The following is a 14,289-nucleotide window of genomic DNA, read 5'->3' as shown; positions in this document are numbered from 1 at the left end:
AAGTCCGCTCGCCGCTGACCAGCACTGACTTTAATGGCAGGAGCTGAAGAAGCAGCAGTAACTCTCTGTACAGAGTGAGAGCGAGCAAGACACTGGGAGCGACGTCCCCGCTGAGCAGACTCCACTGCGGCCGGAGGAAAATGGGAGACCGCAGCGGAGACGGATCGAGATTCCCCCTGTGCAGCAGAGGAAACTCGACTCCTAACACAATGGGTAAAATCTCTAAACAAGAATTGAAAAATTCTTGTCTGGCTACAAAAAGCTTTTACAAGCTCTGATAGCCATTTAATTATTAAGTGAAAATGTAGTGAAATGAGCCTGGTCACCAAATCCCAAGATATTCCTTCGCTTTCATGACTTTGCCCTTGTTTTGAAATTGTGGTCAAGGTACTAAAACTCTGTTGATACTTATATTTTGCTATATTTTTTTTGTAATTGCAAAATAATCTCGGTCACTACTATAATTACGACGCTTCTAAAGATTGAAATTGCAACATCAAGAATTAAAAGTTATGGAATTAAGGAAATTACAAGAATGAAAAAGTTATGAGGCAAATCATGACGAAATTGAAATTGTCATAATATCCCAATTTATTCAGAATACAGTATTAACACCACACACAGAAATACATGTCTATAGATACTGCCAGTTCCATGATTTCATGACTTTTACATTTTGGCATTCAGTTACAACGTAGAGAAGTATATTTCCCTAACTGTAGACTAATATCTCACAAAATGTAAGAAAAAGCCACTAATTAATATTTGCTTAGTACACATGCTGTATAATGCATTGAGAAAGATAATTTTTTTGGACATTTCTGTATACAATAGATTTTCAAAGAAGGGGGTCATATAAGTACAGTGTCATGGGAAATTCTTTTGAAGTGTTTTTATCTACTTGATGTTTTTTTTCCAAGCCCTTCCATTACCTCTGGGATATTCTGGTAGAAACAGATTTGTTTAAAATGCCTCTTTTATTCATTAAACTATTTGCAGTACACATGCAGTTTCTGTAACAGATCTGTTGCTTACAGAGCTTTTCTCGATTGGTCTCTCCTGAGACAGTAGTACATCTACATCAGCAATTTTACATATTTTAACTCTCAAAGTTGACTACAGATATGACAGTCCGCTGTGAATGTGGTATGTGAAAAATGAAAGCTGACACAGAAGGTGAATTATCACATCATTATTTCATCTATGACTTCTCCAGACAATAGGACCAAAAGATTTTGACTTAATAAACCCAAGAGTATTATCCCCTTAAATTAATGCCTGTGCCAGTCCAGTGGTAAAAAGTGTAGACCCTTTTAGTACAAGAAATGACCCATCAGTCTTGTAATGCAATGTTTCTCAAAGATTCTAAACCATTTAACCCTTAGTGCATCAATTCTCCTTATTCGTAGCCATTATGAAAATGAAATTCTTATTGCACCATATTGCACTGTGCTGTGGCCATTATTGTGGTACCAAGTATAGTTTGTAACTGATACCATTGGCCATGCATCTGGGGTCTTCATACTTGATAACTACACAACTATTTATTCTTAATAGCTATGCAACAATATTAAAGGTGGGCAACATGATGGCTCAGTGGTTAGCACTGTTGTTTTTCAGCACTGGGATCCAGGGTTCAAATCCCACCAAATTGTGTGGGTTTCCTCTGGGTACTCTGGTTTCCTCCAGCATTTTAAAGACATAAAGATGGGGAACTTAGAATGTGAGCCCCAGTGGGGACAATGATGATAAAGTCTGTAAAGTGCTGCGGGATATAATTGCACTATATAAGAAAAGCAATAAATAATAAATAAGTGCCTTCAGATTGCCGTCCTATACTTAAGATAAGTCATCAAAACCAAATCATTAGGGGTCCGGTCTTTGTGGCTCTTTTATTCAGCTGATGTAAACAGGGGCATGTACAGTTAGGGCCAGAAATATTTGGACAGTGACACAATTTTCGCGAGTTGGGCTCTGCATGCCACCACATTGGATTTGAAATGAAACCTCTACAACAGAATTCAAGTGCAGATTGTAACGTTTAATTTGAAGGGTTGAACAAAAATATCTGATAGAAAATGTAGGAATTGTACACATTTCTTTACAAACACTCCACATTTTAGGAGGTCAAAAGTAATTGGACAAATAAACATAACCCAAACAAAATATTTTTATTTTCAATATTTTGTTGCAAATCCTTTGGAGGCAATCACTGCCTTAAGTCTGGAACCCATGGACATCACCAAACGCTGGGTTTCCTCCTTCTTAATGCTTTGCCAGGCCTTTACAGCCGCAGCCTTCAGGTCTTGCTTGTTTGTGGGTCTTTCCGTCTTAAGTCTGGATTTGAGCAAGTGAAATGCATGCTCAATTGGGTTTAGATCTGGAGATTGACTTGGCCATTGCAGAATGTTCCACTTTTTGGCACTCATGAACTCCTGGGTAGCTTTGGCTGTATGCTTGGGGTCATTGTCCATCTGTACTATGAAGCGCCGTCCAATCAACCTTGCAGCATTTGGCTGAATCTGGGCTGAAAGTATATCCCAGTACACTTCAGAATTCATCCGGCTACTCTTGTCTGCTCTTATGTCATCAATAAACACAAGTGACCCAGTGCCATTGAAAGCCATGCATGCCCATGCCATCACGTTGCCTCCACCATGTTATACAGAGGATGTGGTGTGCCTTGGATCATGTGCCGTTCCCTTTCTTCTCCAAACTTTTTTCTTCCCATCATTCTGGTACAGGTTGATCTTTGTCTCATCTGTCCATAGAATACTTTTCCAGAACTGAGCTGGCTTCTTGAGGTGTTTTTCTGCAAATTTAACTCTGGCCTGTCTATTTTTGGTATTGATGAATGGTTTGCATCTAGATGTGAACCCTTTGTATTTACTGTCATGGAGTTTTCTCTTTACTGTTGACTTAGAGACAGATACACCTACTTCACTGAGAGTGTTCTGGACTTCAGTTGATGTTGTGAACGGGTTCTTCTTCACCAAATTAAGTATGCGGCGATCATCCACCACTGTTGTCATCCGTGGACGCCCAGGCCTTTTTGAGTTCCCAAGCTCACCAGTCAATTCCTTTTTTCTCAGAATGTACCCAACTGTTGATTTTGCTACTCCAAGCATGTCTGCTATCTCTCTGATGGATTTTTTCTTTTTTTTCAGCCTCAGGATGTTCTGCTTCACCTCAATTGAGAGTTCCTTTGACCGCATGTTGTCTGCTCACAGCAACAGCTTCCAAATGCAAAACCACACACCTGGAATCCACCCCTGACCTTTTAACTACTTCATTGATTACAGGTTAACGAGGGAGACGCCTTCAGAGTTAATTGCAGCCCTTAGAGTCCATTGTCCAATTACTTTTGGTCCCTTGAAAAAGAGGACGCTATGCATTACAAAGCTATGATTCCTAAACCCTTTCTCCGATTTGGATGTGGAAACTATCATATTGCAGCTGGGAGTGTGCACTTTCAGCCCATATTACATATATAATTTTATTTCTGAACATGTTTTTGTAAACAGCTAAAATAACAAAACTTGTGTCACTGTCCAAATATTTCTGGCCCTAACTGTAAGGGTATGTGCAGACGATCCGGAAGTGGCAGCGCTTTGGACTCAGTGCATGTTCGTTGCATCCAAACCGCTGACGTCTATTGAATGTAGATGAATCCGCATGTGTTCACTGAACCATGCGGATTCACCATGTCCAATACATTCTATTGGTGACATTTCTCTTGCGGAGACAAGTGTCTCCGCAAGAGAAATTTACATACTACAGAAATTGAAAGACGCACCACATGTCCGTCTCTGCAGGTGAGCCACCCTCATCTCTGGATGCATAGTGGGTAGTGTTGAGCATTCCGATACCACAAGTATCGGGTATCGGCCGATATTTGCGGTATCGGAATTCCGATACCGAATTCCGATACTTCCCGCGTATCGGATACCGGAATCGGAAGTTCCCAGAATTCAAACTGAACGCAGCAGCCAATGAGGAATGATTGGAAGTGTGGGCACATCCTGTTTAGCATGGTGGGCATGTAAGTACTGGCAAGGCTTGGATTGGCTGCTGAAATGATGTCACTCTGCACTATAAAAAACGCTGCCGCCATTTTGCGCTCACTCTGCTGTGATTTCAGTTAGGGACAGGACGCTGTGTTCTAACTGAGGGCCAGTCGAGCTAGCTAATTGCTTTATTTTCCTTTCCAAAGGCTAATTTAGCAAAACGCTGTGTGTTCTTCACTGTTCACCTTGCTCTTGCCTTGCAGCGCTGTTTTAACAGCGTTCTGCAAGGTCTCTGTGTGTGTGTGTGTGCAGCTCACTCTGTAGTCTGTGTGCAGCCATATACCTGGTTGTATTCAGCTCAGGGGGGGTTCACACTGCCTCACACAGTTGTCCTTTTTTGCTCTTAGTGCAGCCTGCTGCACATTTTTTCTGAAATTTCCTATTAGTGTTTTTCCACCAGTCTCCAGCTCTATTGTGGAAAAACACTACATAGGATAACCTAGAGGGGGGTTTTTGGGCCTTGCAGCGCCGTTTACGGCTGTCTGCACGGTCTCCGTGTGAGCCCAGCTCGCCCTGTAGTCTGTGTGCAGCCATAGCCGGTTGGATTCAGCTCAGGGTTCGTTACTGGCTCATACCTTGAGAAAAATTTTACTTTTTTTCAAATAGTGCAGCCTGTTTAAAATTTGAAAAAAAAAATTCCTATTAGTGTCTTTCCACTCGTATCCAGCTAAATAGTGGAAAAACACTATATAGGATAACCTAGAGGAGGGTTTTTTGGCCTTGCAGCGCCGTTTACGGCTGTCTGCACGGTCTCCGTGTGAGCCCAGCTCGCTCTGTAGTCTGTGTGCAGCCATAGCCGGTTGGATTCAGCTCAGGGTTCGTTACTGGCTCATACCTAGAGAAAAATTTTACTTTTTTTCAAATAGTGCAGCCTGTTTAAAATTTGAAAAACAAAAATTCCTATTAGTGTCTTTCCACTCATATCCAGCTAAATAGTGGAAAAACACTATATAGGATAACCTAGAGGAGGGTTTGTTGGCCTTGCAGCGCCGTTTACGGCTGTCTGCACGGTCTCTGTGTGAGCGCAGCTCGCCCTGTAGTCTGTGTGCAGCCATAGCCGGTTGGATTCAGCTCAGGGTGCGTTACTGCCTCATACCTTGAAAAACAATTTCCTTTTTTTCAAATAGTGCAGCCAGTTTAAAATTTGAAAAAAAAAAATCCTATTAGTGTCTTTCCACTCGTATCCAGCTAAATAGTGGAAAAACACTATATAGGATAACCTAGAGGAGGTTTTTTTGGCCTTGCAGCGCCGTTTACGGCTGTCTGCACGGTCTCCGTGTGAGCCCAGCTCGCCCTGTAGTCTGTGTGCAGCCATAGCCGGTTGGATTCAGCTCAGGGTTCGTTACTGCCTCATACCTTGAGAAAAATTTTACTTCTTTTCAAATAGTGCAGCCTGTTTAAAATTTGAAAAAAAAAATTCCTATTAGTGTCTTTCCACTCGTATCCAGCTAAATAGTGGAAAAACACTATATAGGATAACCTAGAGGAGGGTTTGTTGGCCTTGCAGCGCCGTTTACGGCTGTCTGCACGGTCTCTGTGTGAGCGCAGCTCGCCCTGTAGTCTGTGTGCAGCCATAGCCGGTTGGATTCAGCTCAGGGTGCGTTACTGCCTCATACCTTGAAAAACAATTTCCTTTTTTTCAAATAGTGCAGCCAGTTTAAAATTTGAAAAAAAAAATTCCTATTAGTGTCTTTCCACTCGTATCCAGCTAAATAGTGGACAAACACTATATAGGATAACCGAGAGGAGGGTTTTTTGGCCTTGCAGCGCCGTTTACGGCTGTCTGCACGGTCTCCGTGTGATTTAAACTAGCTCTGTAGCCCGATCTGCACCAAAAAAAAAGTTAAGTTCACCAAACACAACTTAACACTTGTGTAGGCCACATTTGAAAAATAATAAAGTTTAGTCCACAATTTACAACATTAGTGTTTCTTACACCTGTTAGGAGGAGCATTTCAGGAATAAGCACACTAAGGCCTTAGTACTTTTCTGCTTATCTTTATCTGTCAACCAAGATGAAGAGGGCAGGGAGTAAGGCACGTGGGCGTGGGCGCGGAGCAGGGAGAGGAGCAGGGAGAGGACGTGGTGATTCTGTGCCTGCTGCGGGCGCCGGTGACTCGTCGTCACTCAGTTTCAGCAGGGAACAGTCCTTCATGCGCAGCTTTGTCGGAGAGCGCCGTGCACCGCTGCTACGTGAAGACCAAATTGAAGCCGTTGTCGGGTGGATGGCAGCTAACGCCTCGGCATCGACTTCAGTTAGTGCCACATCCTCTCAGGCACAGAGCACTGGAGAGCAGCCATCTGTCTCTTCACCACCTGCCAAATTGGCCAGGCAGTCAGAGAGCCCAGGACAGGAGCCGTCTCTACTTCTGTTCTCTGAATCTCTTGGCTTGGAAACAGGGAGCCAGCCAAGCAGCATTGGAGAAATGGAAGAAGAGGCAGTGTGCAGTGATGCCCAAAAGCTTTATCTCTCTGACTCTGAAGAGGCAGGTGGGCCAGTGCCTCCGGTGACCACAGCGCAGTACGCATCTGATGATGAAACTCAGGTGCCGCTTTCTGATGCGTACTGTGCTGCCGAGACTACCCAGGAGGAGCAGTTGGTGGCAGAGGGTAGTGGAGATGATGAGGTCCTTGACCCATCGTGGCGTGAGGAACAGGAAGGTGGTGGGAGCAGCTCTGAGGAAGAGCTTCCCCTTACGGGCCAAAGAGGGAGAGGGAGGGGGAAGACTGCGGAGCCTGTAGCCTCCACTTTGGCACCCGTTAGGAGCCTGTCTCTTTCCAAAGCCAAAAAGGGCGCTCCCAAGACTTGCAGTGCCTGGTCCTTTTTTGACACAGTTGCAGATGACATTTGTTTTGTCAAATGCAAGCTGTGTCATCAGAAAGTAAAAAGAGGTAAAAGTGTCAGCAACCTCAATACCACAAATATGTGGAAACATGTGCGGAACAGGCACGCGGTGGAGTTACAGAAACACAGTGAAGACGTAGGCCAACCAACAGCGGCAGCTACCACCTCTTCATCTCGTGTTGCCTCTTCCTCCACTGTTGTCCAGAGACCTAGTGTAATTCCACCCACAGCACCACCTTCCCAGTCATCCTCACACTCCCAGTCTACTCTACAGCCATCGGTAGTCCAGGCATGGGAGAAAAGGCGGGCATTCTCGGCCAACCACCCCCGAGCACAGGCTCTGAATGCAGGCATTGCCAAACTGTTGTCCCTGGAAATGCTCTCGTTCAGGCTGGTGGAGACTGACAGCTTCCGTGACTTGATGGCATTGGCAGTCTCACAGTACAAGGTGCCCAGCCGCTTTTACTTCAGCAGGCAGGCTGTCCCTGCCCTGCACAGGCATGTTGAGGCAAACATAAAACATGCGCTACTGAACGCCGTCAGTAGCAAGGTCCACCTCACCACCGATGCGTGGACCAGTCAGCATGGACAGGGGCGATATGTTTCCCTCACTGCCCATTGGGTTAATGTTGTTGAGCCAGGTACAGATCGTGCGAGTGGCGCAGGACGTGTCCTGCCCACTCCAAGGATTGCAGGAATCCAGTCTGTACGCATCGACTCCTCCTCTTACACCAGTTCCTCTGATTCCTCTCTGCAGGATCCGTCACAGTCCACCTCCACATGGACCCGTGAATGTTTACCTATGACCGACATGAGCACAGCCGTGGCCAAACGTCAGCAGGCCGTCTTGAAACTAGTTTCATTGGGGCATCGAAGCCACACAGCGCAGGAGCTCTGGAATGCCATCAAGCAGGACAGCGATGTGTGGTTACTGCCAGCGAATCTCCAGCCAGGCATGGTAGTGTGTGACAATGGCCGAAATCTGGTGGCAGCTTTGGCCCTTGGCAACCTCACTCACATCCCATGTCTGGCACATGTGCTCAATTTGGTTGTGCAGAGTTTTCTGAGGGACTATCCGGATCTTGATGCCCTGCTGCACAAGGTCCGCCTAGAGTGTGCTCACTTGCGGCGTTCCAGCTTGGCCAGATCCCGCATTGCTGCTCTGCAGCGCCGATTCCGCCTTCCGGAACACCGCATCATATGTGACCTACCTACCCGGTGGAATTCCATGTTACATATGTTGGAGCGGTTGTGTGAGCAGCAGCAAGCAGTTATGGAGTACCAGCTGCATCAGGCGCAAAGAAGTCGCAGTCAGCGCCGATCAGACTTCACAACCACAGAGTGGGCTACTATGAAGGACGTCTGCCAGGTTTTGCGTCCTTTTGATTATTCCACGTGGATGGCAAGTGCAGATGATGCACTAGTCAGCATGACTGTCCCCCTTATCTGCCTGCTTCAGCAAACTTTGCAAGGGTTAAGGGATGATGTGGTGGAAGAGGTGGAGGATGAGGAGTCACCTTTTCCATCAGCTTCTGGAGAGTCAGCGCCACGTGGTTCCTCACAAAGGGGTACGCAGGGGCCAATTTGTGAGGAGGATGAGGAGGAGTCAATGGAGGAGGAAGAGCTCCGTCCAGAGGAGGGAGCGACACAATTGTCCAGTGGTCAGTGTGTACAGCGAGGGTGGGGTGATGACGAGCGGGCAGAGATCATGTCTCAAGCAGGGGACAGCGTTTCTGGGCCAGTTGGCACTCTGCAGCACATGGTGGATTTCATGCTGCAGTGCCTGAGAAACGACCGCCGCATCGACCACATTCTCAACATGCCTGATTATTGGGTGTTCACCCTCCTCGATCCTCGCTACCGGGACAACGTCCAAAACCTCATCCCTGCGTTGACCCGGGAGCGTAAATTGCGGGAGTACCACGACACACTGGTGAATTCCATCATCTTCTCCTGTCCAACTGAGAGGAGTGCTGCTAGTGCTTTACAAAGCAGCTCAGTGTGTCGAGGCAGTGGGGGAGGCTCTGCCCAAAGAGGGAGCAGAAGCAGTGCCTCTGCCCAAGGCAAGCCCAGTATGGCACAACTCTGGCACACTTTTGTGTGCCCGCCCCAAATGTCTACACCATCACCGGTGGCTCCAGTCAGCAGGAGGCAACGGTTCCGTCAGATGGTGACAGACTACATGGCTTGCCCTCTTACTGTACTCCCAGACGGCTCTTCCCCGTTCAAGTTTTGGGTCTCTAAGCTGGATACATGGCCAGAGCTAAGCCAGTATGCATTGGAGGTGCTGGCTTGCCCTGCGGCTAGTGTCTTATCGGAACGTGTCTTTAGTGCCGCAGGTGGTGTACTAACAGACCGTCGCATGCGACTATCCTCCGATAACGTTGACCGGCTTACTTTCCTGAAAATGAACCAGGCCTGGATCTCGCAGGAATTTGCCACTCCTCTGCCTGGTTAAGTAATTGGGTGTCATCCAGGTCTCCTGCTGTGTTCATCTTTCTACCACCTGAACTGCTATTCCTGGGCTCCAACACCGCCAGTTGCGGCTCAGAAGTGCAGGCTGCACAGTAAAAACATACGACCCAGTGTTATTGGGTTTCAGTAACGTCAGCTGATCCCCAGCTGTGTAGCCGGCAATGTGTCCTGCGACCGCCACGCTGGCACAACAACCTAAATGTAAGGGAACCTGTCCCCCCCCCCCCGTCGTTTGTTACTGAAAGAGCCATCTTGTGCAGCAATAATGCTGCACAAGGAAAAGGTAGCTCTTTTTTTTTAGCTCTTTGCACACGCAGAACTTAACACTTATAAAATGTGTTCACTGATACCGTTATACCGTCCCGGAGCTGGGACTTTCCTTCGTAATGTGACGCAGCACAGCCGTCATTCCTACCCCCTTGGTGCCATGCGCTGCCTCCTCAGCGTTGTTTTAAGCTGTCACGGAGCCTGCGCTGTTCTGTTATCCCTTGGGCATGCCCTATTTGCGCTGCCTGTCTTCTGACATAATTTGGTGTCAGGCTGGCTGCGCCTGTGCGGCCGCGCTGCCCGAGATCCCGCCTCGCAGTGTCTTCTGATTGAGTCACACTGCGGGCCTGGGATCCATGGGCATGCGCAGTGCATATCTTCCCCTCGGGCTCTCGCTCATTTCCCTCCGCCTTCTTTAGACTGTGCGCCGTCAGCTGATCCCTAGCATGCCACGGCCGTGACACCGCACAGTCTGAAGAAGAGGGAAGGAGGGGAGTGAGAGTCGAGGTTATGCACTGTGCATGCCCATGGTTCCAAGGCCCGCAGTGGGATTACGTTAGACGAGACTGCGAGGTGGGATCTGGAGCAGCGTGGACGCACAGGCACTGACAGCCTGACACCAAATTATGTCAGAAGACAGGCAGCGCTAATTGGGCATGGCCAAGGGCTAACAGAACAGCGCAGGCTCCGTGACAGCTTAAAACAACGCTGAGGAGGCAGCGCACGGCATCAAGGGGATAGGAATGACAGCTGTGCTGTGTCCCATTACGAAGGAAATTCGCACCTCCGGAACGGTTTAACGGTATAAAGGGACACATTTTTAGTGTTTACTTCGGTGTTTGCAAGGAGCATAATTAAAAGAGCAACCTTTTCCTTTTGCATCCTTAGTGCTGCACAAGATGGCTCTTTCAGCTACAAACGTCTTGGGGGGGGTTAAAGGTTCCCTTTCAACTTGCTCCAATCAGGCTTTGGCCTACACTCTGTTCCTCTGCTCCTCCTGCTGTCCCTGGGCTCTAACACCGCCAGTTGGTGCCTGGAAGTGCTGTGTGCACAGTCAACAGTCGCTCCTCTGTTATTGGGGTTCAGTAACGTCAGCTGATCCCCAGCTGTGTGTGCGGCAATACCTCCAATCTGCTCCTCCTGCTGTCCCTGGGCTCTAACACCGCCAGTTGGTGCCTGGAAGTGCTGTGTGCACAGTCAACAGTCGCTCCTCTGTTATTGGGGTTCAGTAACGTCAGCTGATCCCCAGCTGTGCGTGCGGCAATACCTCCAATCTGCTCCTCCTGCTGTCCCTGGGCTCTAACACCGCCAGTTGGTGCCTGGAAGTGCTGTGTGCACAGTCAACAGTCGCTCCTCTGTTATTGGGGTTCAATAACGTCAGCTGATCCCCAGCTGTGTGTGCGGCAATACCTCCAATCTGCTCCTCCTGCTGTCCCTGGGCTCTAACACCGCCAGTTGGTGCCTGGAAGTGCTGTGTGCACAGTCAACAGTCGCTCCTCTGTTATTGGGGTTCAGTAACGTCAGCTGATCCCCAGCTGTGTATCCGGCAACGTGTCATGCGACCGCCACGCTGGCACAACTAAAATGTAAGGGGACCTGTCCCCCCCCCCATGGCGTTTGTTACTGAAAGAGCCACCATGTGCAGCACTAATACTGCACAAGGGAAAGGTCGCTCTTGAAATTATGCTCCTTGCAAACGCTGAACTACACACTCATGTAATGTGTCCCCTCACACCGTCCAACCGTCCCGGAGGTGGGACTTTCCTTTGTAATGTGACGCAGCACAGCCGTCATTGCTACCCCCTTGGCACCGTGCGCTGCCTCCTTAGCGTTGTTTGATTCCGTCATGGACCCTGCGCTGTTATGTTATCCCTTGGCCATGCACAGTTTGCGCTGCCCGTCCTCTGACATCATTTGTTGTCGTCCTGGCTGCGCCTGTGCGTCCACGCTGCCCGAAATCACACCTCGCAGTGTCGTCTAATGTGATCCCACAGTGGGCCTGGTATCCATGGCCATGCGCAGTGCATATACTAGCCTCTCACTCCCCTTCTTCACGCTTCTTCAGACTAGGCGGCGTCAGCTGATCCCTAATAGCATGCCACGGCCGTGACGCCGCACAGTCTGAAGAAGCAGGAAGGAGGTGAGTGAGAGGCGATGATATGCACTGCGCATGCCCATGGATCCCTGGCCCGCAGTGGGACTACATTAGATGACACTGCAAGGTTGGATCTCGGGCAGCTTGGACGCACAGGCACTGCCAGCCTGACACCTACATGATGTCAGAAGACGGGCACCGCTAACTGTGCATGGCCAAGGGATAACATTACAGCACGGGCTCCGTGACAGAACCAAACAACGTTGAGGAGGTGGCGCCCGGCACCAAGGGGGTTGGAATGACGGCTGTGCTGTGTCACATTACAAAGGAAAGTCCCACTTCCGGGATGGTTTGACGGTGTGAGGGGACACATTATATGAGTGTGTACTTCAGCGTTTGCAAGGAGCATAATTTTCGAAGCCACCATTTTCCATGTGCAGTATTACTGCTGTACAAGATGGCTCTTTCAGCAACAAATGCCTGGGGGGGGGGGTTAAAGGTTCCCTTTCAACTTGCTCCACTGCAGGCTTCGGCCTACACTCTGCTCCTCTTTGATTCCCTGGGTTTCGACACTGTCAGTTGCCACCTGGAAGTGTTGTCTACACAGAAAAAACACTAGGTGATGTGTCAGTGGGGTTCAGCACCGCCAGCTGTTCCCCTGCTGTGTAGTCGGCAACGTGTCCAGCACAAGCCACGCTGGCACAACAGAACAAAAGCTGCCACCAGTGCAGGCTTCGGCCTACACTCTGCTCCTCTCCTCCTCCTGCTGACCCTGGGCTCAAACACCGCTAGTTTTTGCCCGGAAGTGCTAGCTGCACAGAGAAAAACACCAGCCAATGTGTTAGTGGGGTTCAGCAACGCCAGCTGTTCCCCTGCTGTGTAGCCGGCAACGTGACCTGCAAACGCCACGCAGGCACATGAACTGAAATTAAAGGGAACTTGGCCCCACCCCCCCAGGTGTTTCTATGTATAACAGCCACCTAGTACAGCAGTACTGCTGCATTTGTACAAGGTGGCTGACTTTTTCTCCTTGCCCACGTGGAACTCAACACGTACAAAATGTGTCTCATTGAGACCATTCCACTGTCCCTGAGGTGTGACTTTCCTTTCTAATGATACGCAGCACCCCCCTTGGTAGCGTTTCCCGTCTTTTGTCATCATGGTTAGCTGGCTGCGCCTGTGCATCCGCCCTGCTAGAAACAACGCCCCTCGTTGTCATATTTATTTTGTCAGCGAGGGTGTGGTTTATGGGCACGAGCAGTGCATATGTTCGCCTGTCTTAACTCATCTCCTTCCGCCTTCTTCAGACTGTGCGGCCTCCTGGCCGTGGTAGGCGATAAGGGATCAGCTGAGGCCGCCCAGTCTGGAGCAGGTGTAAGGACATGTGTAAGCGGCAAACCTATTTACTGCACAAGGCCACGAATCCCAGCCACGCAGTGTGATTTTTTGAAAACACACTGTGGGTCTGGGATTCATGTCCATCACTAACCGCAACGGCCGACATGAAATGAGGTCAGAAGACAGGAAGCGCTCACAGCGCATGGCCAAGGGATCACAATAGCGCAGACTCCTGTACAGCAAATAACAACGCTCAGGAATCTGCGCCCAGTACCTAGGTGCAAATTTTGACACCTGTGCTGCGTCTCCTTAAAAAGACAAGTCACGCCTCCACAACTGTTTGACAGTATAATGGGCTAAATAGTGTACGTGTTTTAGTCAGCGTGTGCAAGGAGCAAAACAAATAGAGCAACCTTTTACTTGTGCAGCATTAATGCTGCACAAGGTGTGGCTCTTGTACCTTGCAACACCTGAGGGGGGTTAAAGGTAACCTTTGAAATTGGTTCAACTAGGCTTCGGCCTACACTCTGCTCCTCTCCTGCTGACCCTGGGCTCAAACACCGCTAGTTTTTGCCCGGAACTGCTAGCTGCACAGAGAAAAACACCAGTCAATGTGTTAGTGAGGTTCAGCACCGCCAGCTGTTCCCCTGCTGTGTAGTCGGCATCGTGTCCAGCACAAGCCACGCTGGCACAACTGACCAAAAGCTGCCACCAGTGCAGGCTTCGGCCTACACTCTGCTCCTCTCCTCCTCCTGCTGACCCTGGGCTCAAACACCGCCAGTTTCTGCCCGGAAGTGCTAGCTGCACAGAGAAAAACACCAGCCAATGTGTTAGTGGGGTTCAGCACCGCCAGCTGTTGCCCCGCTGTGTAGCCGGCATCGTGTCCAGCACAAGCCACGCTGGCACAACTGACCAAAAGCTGCCACCAGTGCAGGCTTCGGCCTACACTTTGCTCCTCTCCTCCTCCTGCTGACCCTGGGCTCAAACAACGCCAGTTTCTGCCCGGACATGCTAGCTGCACAGAGAAAAACACCAGCCAATGTGTTAGTGGGGTTCAGCACCGCCAGCTGTTCCCCTGCTGTGTAGCTGGCAACGTGTCCTGCAAACGCCACGCAGGCACATGAACTGAAATTGAAGGGAGCCTGCCCCCCACCCCCCCAGGTGTTTCTATGTATAACAGCCACCTTGTACAGCAGTACTGC

Source organism: Ranitomeya imitator, chromosome 7 (genome assembly GCF_032444005.1).
Source record: "Ranitomeya imitator isolate aRanImi1 chromosome 7, aRanImi1.pri, whole genome shotgun sequence".
Taxonomy (NCBI): Eukaryota; Metazoa; Chordata; class Amphibia; order Anura; family Dendrobatidae; genus Ranitomeya; species Ranitomeya imitator.
Note: the sequence above shows the minus strand (reverse complement) of the source record.